General features: G+C 43.7%; 2 long non-coding RNA genes across 2 annotated transcripts; both read left to right on the top strand.

The window, feature by feature from the left end:
• Positions 1-1,460: 1,460 nt before the first annotated feature.
• LOC111256613 lies at positions 1,461-2,494 on the top strand. The gene is made up of 3 exons (XR_002676680.1): positions 1,461-2,088; positions 2,175-2,229; positions 2,323-2,494. It is a non-coding gene; the product is annotated as an uncharacterized LOC111256613 (long non-coding RNA).
• Positions 2,495-7,985: 5,491 nt separating this feature from the next.
• On the top strand, positions 7,986-10,392 carry LOC111256862. The gene is made up of 3 exons (XR_002677180.1): positions 7,986-8,517; positions 8,720-10,190; positions 10,264-10,392. It is a non-coding gene; the product is annotated as an uncharacterized LOC111256862 (long non-coding RNA).
• Positions 10,393-11,369: the final 977 nt, after the last annotated feature.

Here is an 11,369-nt window from a genome sequence, read left to right as displayed (position 1 = left end):
CCCTGTGCGCCGCCCCACCACCAGAGGCCGGCCCTCGCGTGGAGGGGCGGTGGGTGGAGCTCCGGCGAGGGGTGGCGAGTGGAGGGGCGGCGCGTGGAGGGGCGGCGAGAGGCCGCGGGACGGGAGGAGGGGTGCCAAAGCAGATGTGTTGGAGGATGGTGGGTGAATGGGAGTGAAGCTAGGGTTCGGTATGGGCTGAGTCTTGTGCGCGAGATTAATGGGCCGGAAGTGCGGTGAAGGGAAATGGGCCTAAAGAATGTATCCCGACCGATAGTTGGATGTATACGTTGAGTTATGCCGACCAATGATTTGGTGGTACATCTAAATATATATAGCATCGAATGGTGAGCCATAATAACGTGATATACCGACGAATGGTCCGTTGCTCCGCTATACCGACGAATGGTCCATCGTTATTTTTAGTCTTATACCGTCAGATGTTCAACGGTAATTTTGGGCTGTGGTATAGTGTTGGTGGTGTGTACATGTTTATGAGGCACGAGTCATATAGAGTTGATGCACACATATATAGGCCAAATCAACATATGTTTGATAGTTTTATAGTTTTACTATGCACATACAATCAATATAGAGTGTCTTGATGAGTTGGTGTCATGATAGAGCACGTTTGGTTTCATTTTATAATTAATTTGAAAAAATGTATCCCAAAAGTATAATGTCTTGCCACTTACAATAAGTGGATGAAATCATCACATTTATTAGATGAGGCTGCAGAGTTTGAATGGATTTGATGTTGCAATTTGGAGAGTTTCAGTGAATTTTGACCAAAATTGACCAAGGGGACTCGCTAGTCATTGACGCCTTGCCTTATCTCTTTGGAATTGGATCCATTGAATCTGCTACCGCCGCTGATTGTTGTGCTGCCACCTCGCATCTCCTCTCCGGCACCGGCAATGGTGTGCGGCGCCAATGCGTGATACCATGCTGCAGAGGCAATGGCGGGCGGTGCTTATGTCGGAAGCCACGGGAAAGGCAATAGCGGGCAGCGCTGATGCAGGATGGCACGCCAGAGAGGCAATGGCAGCTACGCTGTTGAAATAGCACGTCTCCATAGTCACACCCTTCTCCGACTATGATTTAAGGTGATGAGTACTAGTTGAGTTTGTCTTTTTAATGTCAATTTGATATATCATTGAGTTCACATATTTTTTTTATGTGAAATGAATTATATTCCATTGGCAATTATACACATATTTTAAATTTTAATTATATTTCCAACCTTTACTGGAATTACTCCAAATGTTTTAATACATAATAATCCTAAAATATTATCAGGAATTTCTAAAATTTTGCACGGGGCTATAACATCACTATAATATTCCCTAAATGTTTGGCGAAAGATGAAAATGGGGCAATCATATACTTCATTTAGCTTTCATAGCAGATCATAGCTTTCATAGTCTTTCCCGCCTGCCAATCATGCCACCACTTCATCATCTCCCTCGCCTTTCCTTTCCTTCCTCGCTCGGACGACGCCTCCACCGCCGCTATCGTCCCTGGTCGATCTCTTTATCTTCGCACCAAAATTGGCTGCGCCATTCTCATCTCCACCCCTGTCCCATCCCCTACACCCCCCTCCACATTCCCTAATCCCTAGCCCATAGATTGCGGCGGTGGCCAAGGCCAATGAGGATGAGGGCATTGGCCGCCACCCTCATTTGCATCGGCAGAAGCGGACCACATCCCTTGGCGGAGGTGGTGGTCATGGCGAATGTGGATGCGGCAGGTCTTCCTCCCCATCCACATCGTATCCCTAGCCCAGCCCGCCTCTGGGATCCATCTGCATGGAGACTTCTCCGGCAAAAAAAGGTGCGCCCCGCTCCTCATTCGATCCAATCACTGAGTCCCTACCCATTCTTGTCGCTCGATTTCGTTCCCAAGCCCCCTCTATTGCACTCTGTGCCTGCATGGGATTAAACATTGCCACTCCTCCAGCCCAACAATTTGTTGCTGCAGGTGTTTGATAAAATGCCTATGACCAAACAATGATCAGATTTGCTACACTCTCCTGCAAGTTCTGTGAGTTATTGAGCTAATACACGAGTCAGAAGACATAATGTAAATTCGGTGAGTTGTTGAGTTGTTGTACTCTCCTGCAAGATCGCTGAGTTGTTGAGTTGATAACCTGTCTATTCACTCTTCATTCAAATCAGATATGTAAAGCAGGGTGGGGTTGCTCAAGAAAACAAGACTTCCACTCTGGGATAGGTAAATCACATAATCGAGTTTGCTGGAATTATTTGGAGCGCATGGTTATTTTTTCTTCTGCTTTTGCCAACTGACTTTAACATTTACTTTTAGATTTATATTTGGAGACTGGATTTCAGCATCACCGAGATCAAGACCGGTAACTCAACAAGACTGGCGATGGCAATTGTTTGTGCAGCAGGCGCGGGTTCAGGATCTATGCAACTGGTGCAGAGAAAAATATTTTACCAAATTATGGGACATTGGATGCCATTAAGTTTTGTAATCAAAGGTGATCCCCCCCCACCCCCCTCTGAAATATATAGGGCAGCTCAAATTTTCATTTGTTGTGTAATTTTTCCTTTCATCATTTTGAGAATTAGGATATGTATTTGTTCCTGAATCATGATAATTCAGTTTGAATTCTGACAAACAAGTATCTTATAGCGTTGATCAGTCCTTTTGGAAACCTTTTGCTTACTATCCTCTATCTACTAATAGTCACAGGAAACGGGGTCGGTGGTGTTAGGAACGAACGGCGTATGGAATATGAAGTAAAGAATCAAACCGCAAGGAGACACACGATTTACGTGGAAAACCCCTTCAATGTGAAGAGGAAAAACCACGGGCACCAGCCGGCAACAATCTCACTATATCAAGAGTTTGGGGTTACACGCCTACGGCGGCTTACAAGAGAATCTGATGATCTCTATATATAGTACCGACACCCCAGACAGGGGTTATTGAGCGGTACGGACTCTTGGTCCCGTATGAGGATGGAACTCCTCCTTGTCCGACCTTGAGTCCTTCGTCTTGGAGTCGGGTGCGCCTGGGACTTCGCCTCGTCCGACCTCAAGCCTGGGGTCGGATGCGCCTGACCCCATGAGGGTCGATCTCCGATTCGCCCGACCCCGAGTCCTGGGGTCGGGAGATGCTCCGACTCGCCCGACCCCAAAGTCCAGGGGTCAGGAGACGCTCCGCCTCGCCCGGCTCCGAGTCCCGGGGTCGGGAGATCCTCCGCCTTGCCCGACCCTGAGTCCCGGGGTCGGGAGATCCTCCGCCTTGCCCGACCCTGAGTCCCGGGGTCGGGAGATCCTCCGCCTCGCCCGACCCTGAGTGTAAAGGGTCGGGAAGGTCGGCCTATTTGACAAATTCATCTTGTATCATCAACCCTTCATCCTGAACAGAACAAAGACAAGAAAAAAAAAACCACTGGTGCCAACAATAGTCTCTTGGACTATCCAATTAAACCGACTAAGCCCGAGCACAGCTCAAACTTAGTAACAGGAACAGGCTTTGTCATCATATCAGCAGGATTATCATGAGTACTGATCTTGCATACCTTCAGCTTACCTTCTTCGATCACATCACGCACAAAATGATACTTGATGTCAATGTGCTTAGTTCTTTCATGGAACATTTGATCTTTAGTGAGGTAAATTGCACTTTGGCTGTCACAGTGCAAACTTATGCAAGCTTCAACTCCACAAAGCTCGGCGTACAAACCTTTCAGCCAAATCAATTCTTTGCACGCTTCACAAATTGCCATATATTCTGCTTCAGTAGTAGACAAAGCGACAACCGACTGTAAAGTAGCCTTCCAACTCACAGCACAACTGCCAACAGTAAACACATAACCTGTGAGTGATCTTCGCCTGTCCAAATCAGCAGCATAGTCTGAGTCCACATAGCCAACAAGACCCTCATCAGTTCTTCCAAACTTTAAACAGGAATTTGCTGTGCCTTTGAGGTATCTGAAAATCCACTGAACTGCCCTCCAATGTTCTTTGCCGGGATTAGACATATATCTACTAACAAGGCTCATAGCATATGACAAATCTGGGCGAGAGCAAACCATGGCATACATCAAAGACCCAACAGCACTAGAATAAGGAACCTTTGACATGTCTTTGACCTCTTCATCTGTACTAGGACACTGAGCAGTTGACAACTTGAAGTGAGGTGCAATAGGAGTACTTACAGCCTTAGCATCTTGCATGTTGAAACGCTGAAGAACTTTCCTGATATAATTCTGTTGACTAAGGAAGAGCAAACCAGAATTTCGGTCTCTCCTAATTTCCATACCAAGAATTTTCTTAGCACTACCAAGATCTTTCATATCAAAGCCGCTACTCAATAGCTTCTTTAACTTATTTATTTCAGTCTTGCTCTTGGCCGCAATCAGCATATCATCAACGTATATTAGCAAGTATATAGGTGATCCATTAACATGCTTGATATAAACACAGCTATCATACTTAGATCTTTTAAAACTGTGTGATAACATAAATGAATCAAACCTCTTGTTCCACTGTCGAGGGGACTGTTTCAAACCATACAAGGATCTCTTCAACTTGCACACATATTTCTCCTTGCCAGGCACTATGAAACCTTCTGGTTGGTCCATATATATGTCCTCCTCAAGCTCTCCATGCAAAAACGCAGTCTTCACATCTAACTGCTCAAGCTCAAGATCATGTGAAGCAACAACACTAAGGAAAGTGCGGATTGAACTGTGTTTTACCACTGGAGAGAAAACATCATTGTAGTCAACACCCGGAATTTGGCTGTAGCCTTTAGCAACTAACCTTGCCTTATACTTCGGAGGCTCACTGGGAGATAAACCCTCCTTTCTTTTGAAGATCCATTTGCAGTGGATGGCCTTCTTATTCTTAGGCAAAGGTACAAGTTCCCATGTACTGTTCTTCTCAAGAGATTGCATCTCCTCATGCATAGCCGAAATCCAGTTTTCAGTATCATCACAATGAATAGCTTCTTTATAGGTTGCTGGCTCATGAACATTCTCCACCTGTTCAGCACAACTCAAAGCATGGTAAGACAAATTACATTCTTCAATAAGACGGTTAGGAGGGACAACAGTCCTTTTGGACTTGCGTTTAGCAATGGGTAGATCCTCCTCCGGAGTTTGCTGGACATCATCATGAGCATCAGCCGACCCCGAGACTGAGGGGTCTGGCGCATCAGCAACAGCCGACCCCGGAGCCAAGGGGTCTGGCGCAGCAACTTCCGACCCCGGAGCCAAGGGGTCTGGCGCTTGAGCATTGGCCGACCCTGGAGCCAAAGGGTCTGGCGCATCCGACCCCGAGACCAAGGGGTCGGGGTTATCAGCATCGTCGCGAGCTTGCTCCACCTGCATGCGCATACGTTGCAGGTCTTTGTCTGGAACTTGATCTGAGGGCAAGCTATCGGTAAACATCACAGATTCATTGAAAATAACACTTCGGCTCAGAAAGGTCTTTCCTGTTTCTGGGTTCCACAATTTATAGCCTTTGACACCCGAACCATAACCAAGGAAAAGACATTTAACAGCTCTAGGCTCCAATTTTCCATTATCAACATGAGCATATGCAGTGCATCCAAAAACTTTCAACTGTGAGTAATCAGCAGGCGTTCCAGACCATACCTCAATGGGAGTTCTTTTATTTAGTGGAATAGAAGGCGACCTGTTGATCAAGTAACAGGCAGTATTAGCAGCTTCAGCCCAAAAACGCTTGCTCATCCTGGCATTAGACAGCATGCAACGGGCCTTGGATATGATGGATCTGTTCATGCGTTCGGCCACACCATTCTGTTGTGGAGTATGGGGTATGGTGTGATGCCTTACAATGCCTTCTGATCTGCAATAATCATTAAATTCACGCGAACAAAATTCTCCACCATTATCAGTGCGAAGCAATTTCACCTTCCTTTCAGTTTGCCTTTCAATCATGACTTTCCAGTCCTTAAAGGCGGTAAAGGTATCATCTTTCTGTTTCAGAAAATAAGGCCACACTCTTCTAGAGTAATCATCAATAATTGTGAGCATGTAACGAGCACCACCAAGCGAGGGCTTACGAGAAGGCCCCCATAAGTCAGCATGAATATAATCAAGAGTACCTTTAGTGGTGTGAACAGAAGTGTTGAAACGTACCCTTTTATGCTTCCCGAAAACACAGTGCTCACAAAACTTCATTTTACTCGAAGTGCAGCCATCCAGTAGGTTTCTCCTCATCAATTCAGCCATACCAAGGTGACTCATATGTCCCAGTCGCATATGCCAAAGGTTAGTTTTACTAGGTTCTTCATTAGTAACAGCAGCAACAGCGGAATCAGAACCAGGTAGTGTACACCCTTTAAGGACATATAACTTTGCAGAATTGAGATCACCCTTTAAGCAGACAAGATTACCTCTTGATACCTTCAGAACACCATCCGAACCAGAATATTTATAACCTTTTGCATCAAGCGTGCTCAATGAAATAAGATTTCTGGACATCCCTGGTATGTACCTGACGTTTTTCAGAGTGCGTGTCATGCCATCATGAGTCTTGATCTGAACCGATCCAATCCCCTCAATATCACACGGGGTATTATCTCCCATCCGCACAACATCTCCTTTCGGCATAGACTTATAAGAGCTAAACCAATTTCTGTTAATGCAAATATGAAATGAACATGCGGAATCAAGAATCCACTCATCATGACCAGCAACACAACCGGCAAATACCACCAGACTATCTCCAGATTCTTCATCAGACACGGCAGCAGCAACAGAGACCTTACCAGCCGACTTGGTTTTCTTCTTCTCCTTATTCTGTACTTTTCTGCAATCCTCAACATTATGATTTGTTAGCTTGCAATAAACACAGAATTTCTTATTACCATGCGGCTTGGATTTTGAACGGCCTCTCCTTTCATAATTTTTTCTTCCATCATCATTGGAGGATCTGTTATCAGTTCTGCCTCTCACGAGCAAAGCATCGCCCCTGGAGGACGACGTCCTGTCATTCTGCACCATACCTTTCATCTTCTCCCTTGACTGGAGAGCCTCATAAACTTCCTTTAAGGTTAGTTCATCACGGCTCAAAAGTATGGTGTCACGAAAATTTGCATACGAAGTTGGCAAAGAACATAACAGTAAAAGACCTAAGTCCTCATCTTCATACTTCACCTCCATTGATACTAGATCGGCGACGATCTTCTTGAATTCAGCGATGTGGTTCATCACTGAATCTTCTTCCTTCATCTTCAGGGTGAACAGCTTCATCTTCATCTGCATCTTACTGGTTAGATCCTTGGACATACAGATCGATTCCAGTTTCAGCCATAGTTCTGCAGCAGTTTTTTCTTTCAGACACTCCTGCAAAATATCATTATGAAGATGCAACTGTATTAAGGCGAGAGCCTTCTGATCCTTGCGGATCTCTTCTGGAGTCCACTCGGCCTTCGTCTTCTTCCCGAAGCTTTCCAGCGCCTCATCATAATCATGAGTTTGCGCCAGAATCCCCCTCATCTTGACTTGCCATAGCGAGAACCGCGTGTCGTAGTTCAGCAGCGGTAGATCAAACTTCATCGACGTCGACATGAAATCCAAACAGCAACCAAAGCTCTGGTACCACTTGTTAGGAACGAACGGCGTATGGAATATGAAGTAAAGAATCAAACCGCAAGGAGACACACGATTTACGTGGAAAACCCCTTCAATGTGAAGAGGAAAAACCACGGGCACCAGCCGGCAACAATCTCACTATATCAAGAGTTTGGGGTTACACGCCTACGGCGGCTTACAAGAGAATCTGATGATCTCTCTTCTATTTCTTCTGTCTCGGTACGAAACCCTAGCAAGGGTGCTAGTATATATAGTACCGACACCCCAGACAGGGGTTATTGAGCGGTACGGACTCTTGGTCCCGTATGAGGATGGAACTCCTCCTTGTCCGACCTTGAGTCCTTCGTCTTGGAGTCGGGTGCGCCTGGGACTGGCTCGTTCCACGACCTGGGAACGTCGTCCCAATTTGAGGGTGTGGGTCGAACTGGGTCACTGTCCCAATTTACGCTGTATCGCCGTCCCCATCCCAATGGGTCATGAGATCTGGATCAAGCTCGAGATCACCAGGGAGAAGGGGAAAACAGGAGGTGGGGAGGATGCTGCAGTAGAGATTGAGCAACGACTATCTGCGAGGGCTTAGGGGGCAACGGAGGAGGTGCTGTAGCAGAGGATTGGTGCGGACATCTAGGGACGACGGCACTGTGTCGTGGCGGCGGCTTCAAGAGAGACAGCCAGAGGGAGGAAGAAGATAACTGCTGGCGGCATGCGTGCTGCAAGAAATGAGGCAAAGCAAGGTGGAGGTGGGCTGTACAGCCCAGTAAACTGCAGCCCATCTAACCCTTTTCTTTTCTCCTTTCCTGTTTTCTTTTTTTTTCTTGGTTTCTATAGCTTTGACTGATCGATCCTGCACCTCCTCCCAGGGTCATCGACCCGGCACTCCTTGGTTCACGTACCATTTTGCGAATATTTATCTCGAAAGGGTATACCTTCATACCACAATTTTATAAAGTGTCAACCTTCGATCTCGTCCCTTGACCCGGGAACTTTTTGACTATAGTTTCTCCTGAATACCAATTCTGAAATTTCTGCTTATGCAATTTTCTAACTGTTGCAAAATATGGATCCATGTATTCTGATTGTGCTTTCTAATTGTTAGTAATGCAAATCTATTCATTTGTGTAGGTGGATTGACAAGTTAATGGATGAGCGGCTAACGGTTTACTAATTAGTAGTGAAGTGCATCATGTCGTGGTGCTCGCTGTGTGCAAACGGTTTGGTAAAATGCAGATGAGTTGCAAATGTTAGCTGATAGCTTATGGGTACTCATGCAGTGGCGGTCGCAAAATGCTGATGGTTTAAGAATAATGTAAACAACTAAATGAAATTGGTATGTTCATACTTAACTTTTTACTGAGTCCAAACTTAAATGACGCAATCCGCTTGTTACTTAAACTACAGCTTCAAGATTTTTTGTTTAAAGGGAGGTAAGGTTACCACCTACATCTGGATGACATATCCAGTTTCTTATATTTTCACTCTGGGCTTATGGAAGTAATTTTTTGAATGATTCAATAATAAATACAGAATGTATTGTACCCCCCCTCCCCAAACACACACATTCTTCTGCTAAAGACTCCAATGGCAATTTGACTTGTTTAGTGTTAACTGTGTTTTGGTTGCAGGGACAACTATACAAGTTATATGAATTTCACTATTTATTAGAAACTGTGGTGACATTGGATTCTTTGGTAATTCTTTAGCCTGCTTAGTGTTTTTATTAATTTCTGAGAGAATTTGCTGCTTGCTTGGTGATTGTGAAGATAAATGGCCCTAAGTTACATGACCATTCTTCTATTAATTTTGTCAAATCCATTTCATGTATACAGAGGCACATAGGGGACAGAACCTCCATAGACCTTTGATTCTTGCAGCTTGGTCCGGCAACCTCAAAACACGTGTTTTAAGATTAATTTGGAACTTTATGAAATTAAATATTCAGTATAGTACAATTATATTATATTTAGCTGAATTATATTTTTCTCAGTTTCCAAGGGGATGGTGTGTCTTGGCACTTGGCTGCTCGCAATGCTTGGGAGGTTTAGTCAACTGGTTGTTACTTTCATCATCATAATTATTTTGTGAGACAAAGGAAGCAATGTAAATAGATTTTTTTCCTAGCTGAACAATACCAGACATGAGCTCCAGGTTGTTCTAGATAGCTTACCTTAGAATTCTTTCTGGTAGATTTTCATTTTCCTTAGAATTTTTCTAGCTCAATTTTATTCCTTTTCCAGGTCATTTAATTCTTCTCTCTTATGAATTGTTCCTTCAGTTGTTTGTCAAAGGTAGTGATATATGTGACAAGAACTCTGAAAGTATAAATTATCAGGTCTAAATCTCAACGAATCTAATTGACAAGGCAACTTAGCAATCTATTTTATATGGTACTCTTTCTGAGGTCTAATCTCAACAAATCTAGCTAATTGACGAATCTAATTTTACATTGTGTCAAATAGCTTGGTTGTTAATTTGGGTCTCCTTGTTGCTTTATGTTCTGGTGTTTTTTCGCAGAAGGTGTGGTGGGAGAGGATTAGAGAAATGAAGAGTGTGCTGCGAGGAGTTTCAGAACATACGCAACAGAGTGCAGAAAGAGGTGGAACTTTAGAACTTGTGTTATGCACAATTAGATAAGGTTCTGGAACATCCTAATTGTTCCCTTTATGCAGTATGATGGAGGGGCAAGGCGTCTGCTTCATCAGATTTTAAATGAAATGCAGAAGAGCCTCTTTAATTTGGATGATGTAAACATTTTTAAAAATCCATTCGGACTATTTAGGATCTATTTCAATGGTTACTGATTTATGTTTTTCTTATGCAATCTGTGAAGTAAGGTGTATGATTCTTGAGATGATTTTGGTCTGGTTGCTATCAAGAAATGCATTATGCCTCATTATTACAATCTTATGAATCCCTCAATAATCAAGTTTTTTGATATATAAATATAAGATTTTTGTTTACTGGATATTTTGAAAACCCGTGATAGAAGTTGAATGTAAATAAATCTGGTATTCGTTAATGTTTTGGGTCACGAGTTAATTTTAATCATCAGCGTGATGCTTGTTTACTTGTTTCTTTTCGAAAATGGATCCTCTCATTTTGTATATTTTGTTATATAAACATAAATTTATTATTTATTTGATTTTTTATAAATATGAAATTTTTATTACTAGGTTTTCATAGAACACGTGCATCTCTACTAGTCTAAAAAAAAATGGCGAACGTCACATTAAGAAGAGGCCGCGACACGGCATCTCTACTAGTCTCAAAAAAATGGCAAACGTCACGTGAAGAAGAGGTGGCGTCACGTGAAGAAGAGGCGGCGACATGGCGTGAGGGCCAGGGGCTGGATTGATCAGGTTTAGGTTCGATCCCTCGCGAAAAAAAGGCCTGCCGCATGGGCCAAATTATATGTGTTGGACTCCGACTTGGGCCATTTTAATTTTCAATTTAACCAAAAGAAAGGCCCACCTAGAAACTCATTTATTGCCACACCTAGAAATATCGTTACAATACCACCTTGTGTGTACTCAAATGTAGCCACATATGATGTTGGTGGCAATAGAACCTCAAGGGATGCAGCGAATGACTTTTTCGATGCAATATAATAAGATTTTTTGCAATGCAGGGCAAGATTAAAAGCAACACAGTTTTATCGTGGTTATATTCATAACTACTTGCATCTAATCCTTTTTTAGATGCAATATAGCAACAGCTACTGCAACGCAGGTCAAGATTGAGACTACGAAATTACATCGTGGCCATATGTGCAGCT

This window comes from Setaria italica, chromosome III (genome assembly GCF_000263155.2).
Source record: "Setaria italica strain Yugu1 chromosome III, Setaria_italica_v2.0, whole genome shotgun sequence".
NCBI lineage: Eukaryota > Viridiplantae > Streptophyta > Magnoliopsida > Poales > Poaceae > Setaria > Setaria italica.
This window is presented reverse-complemented; position numbering and strand designations above follow the sequence as displayed.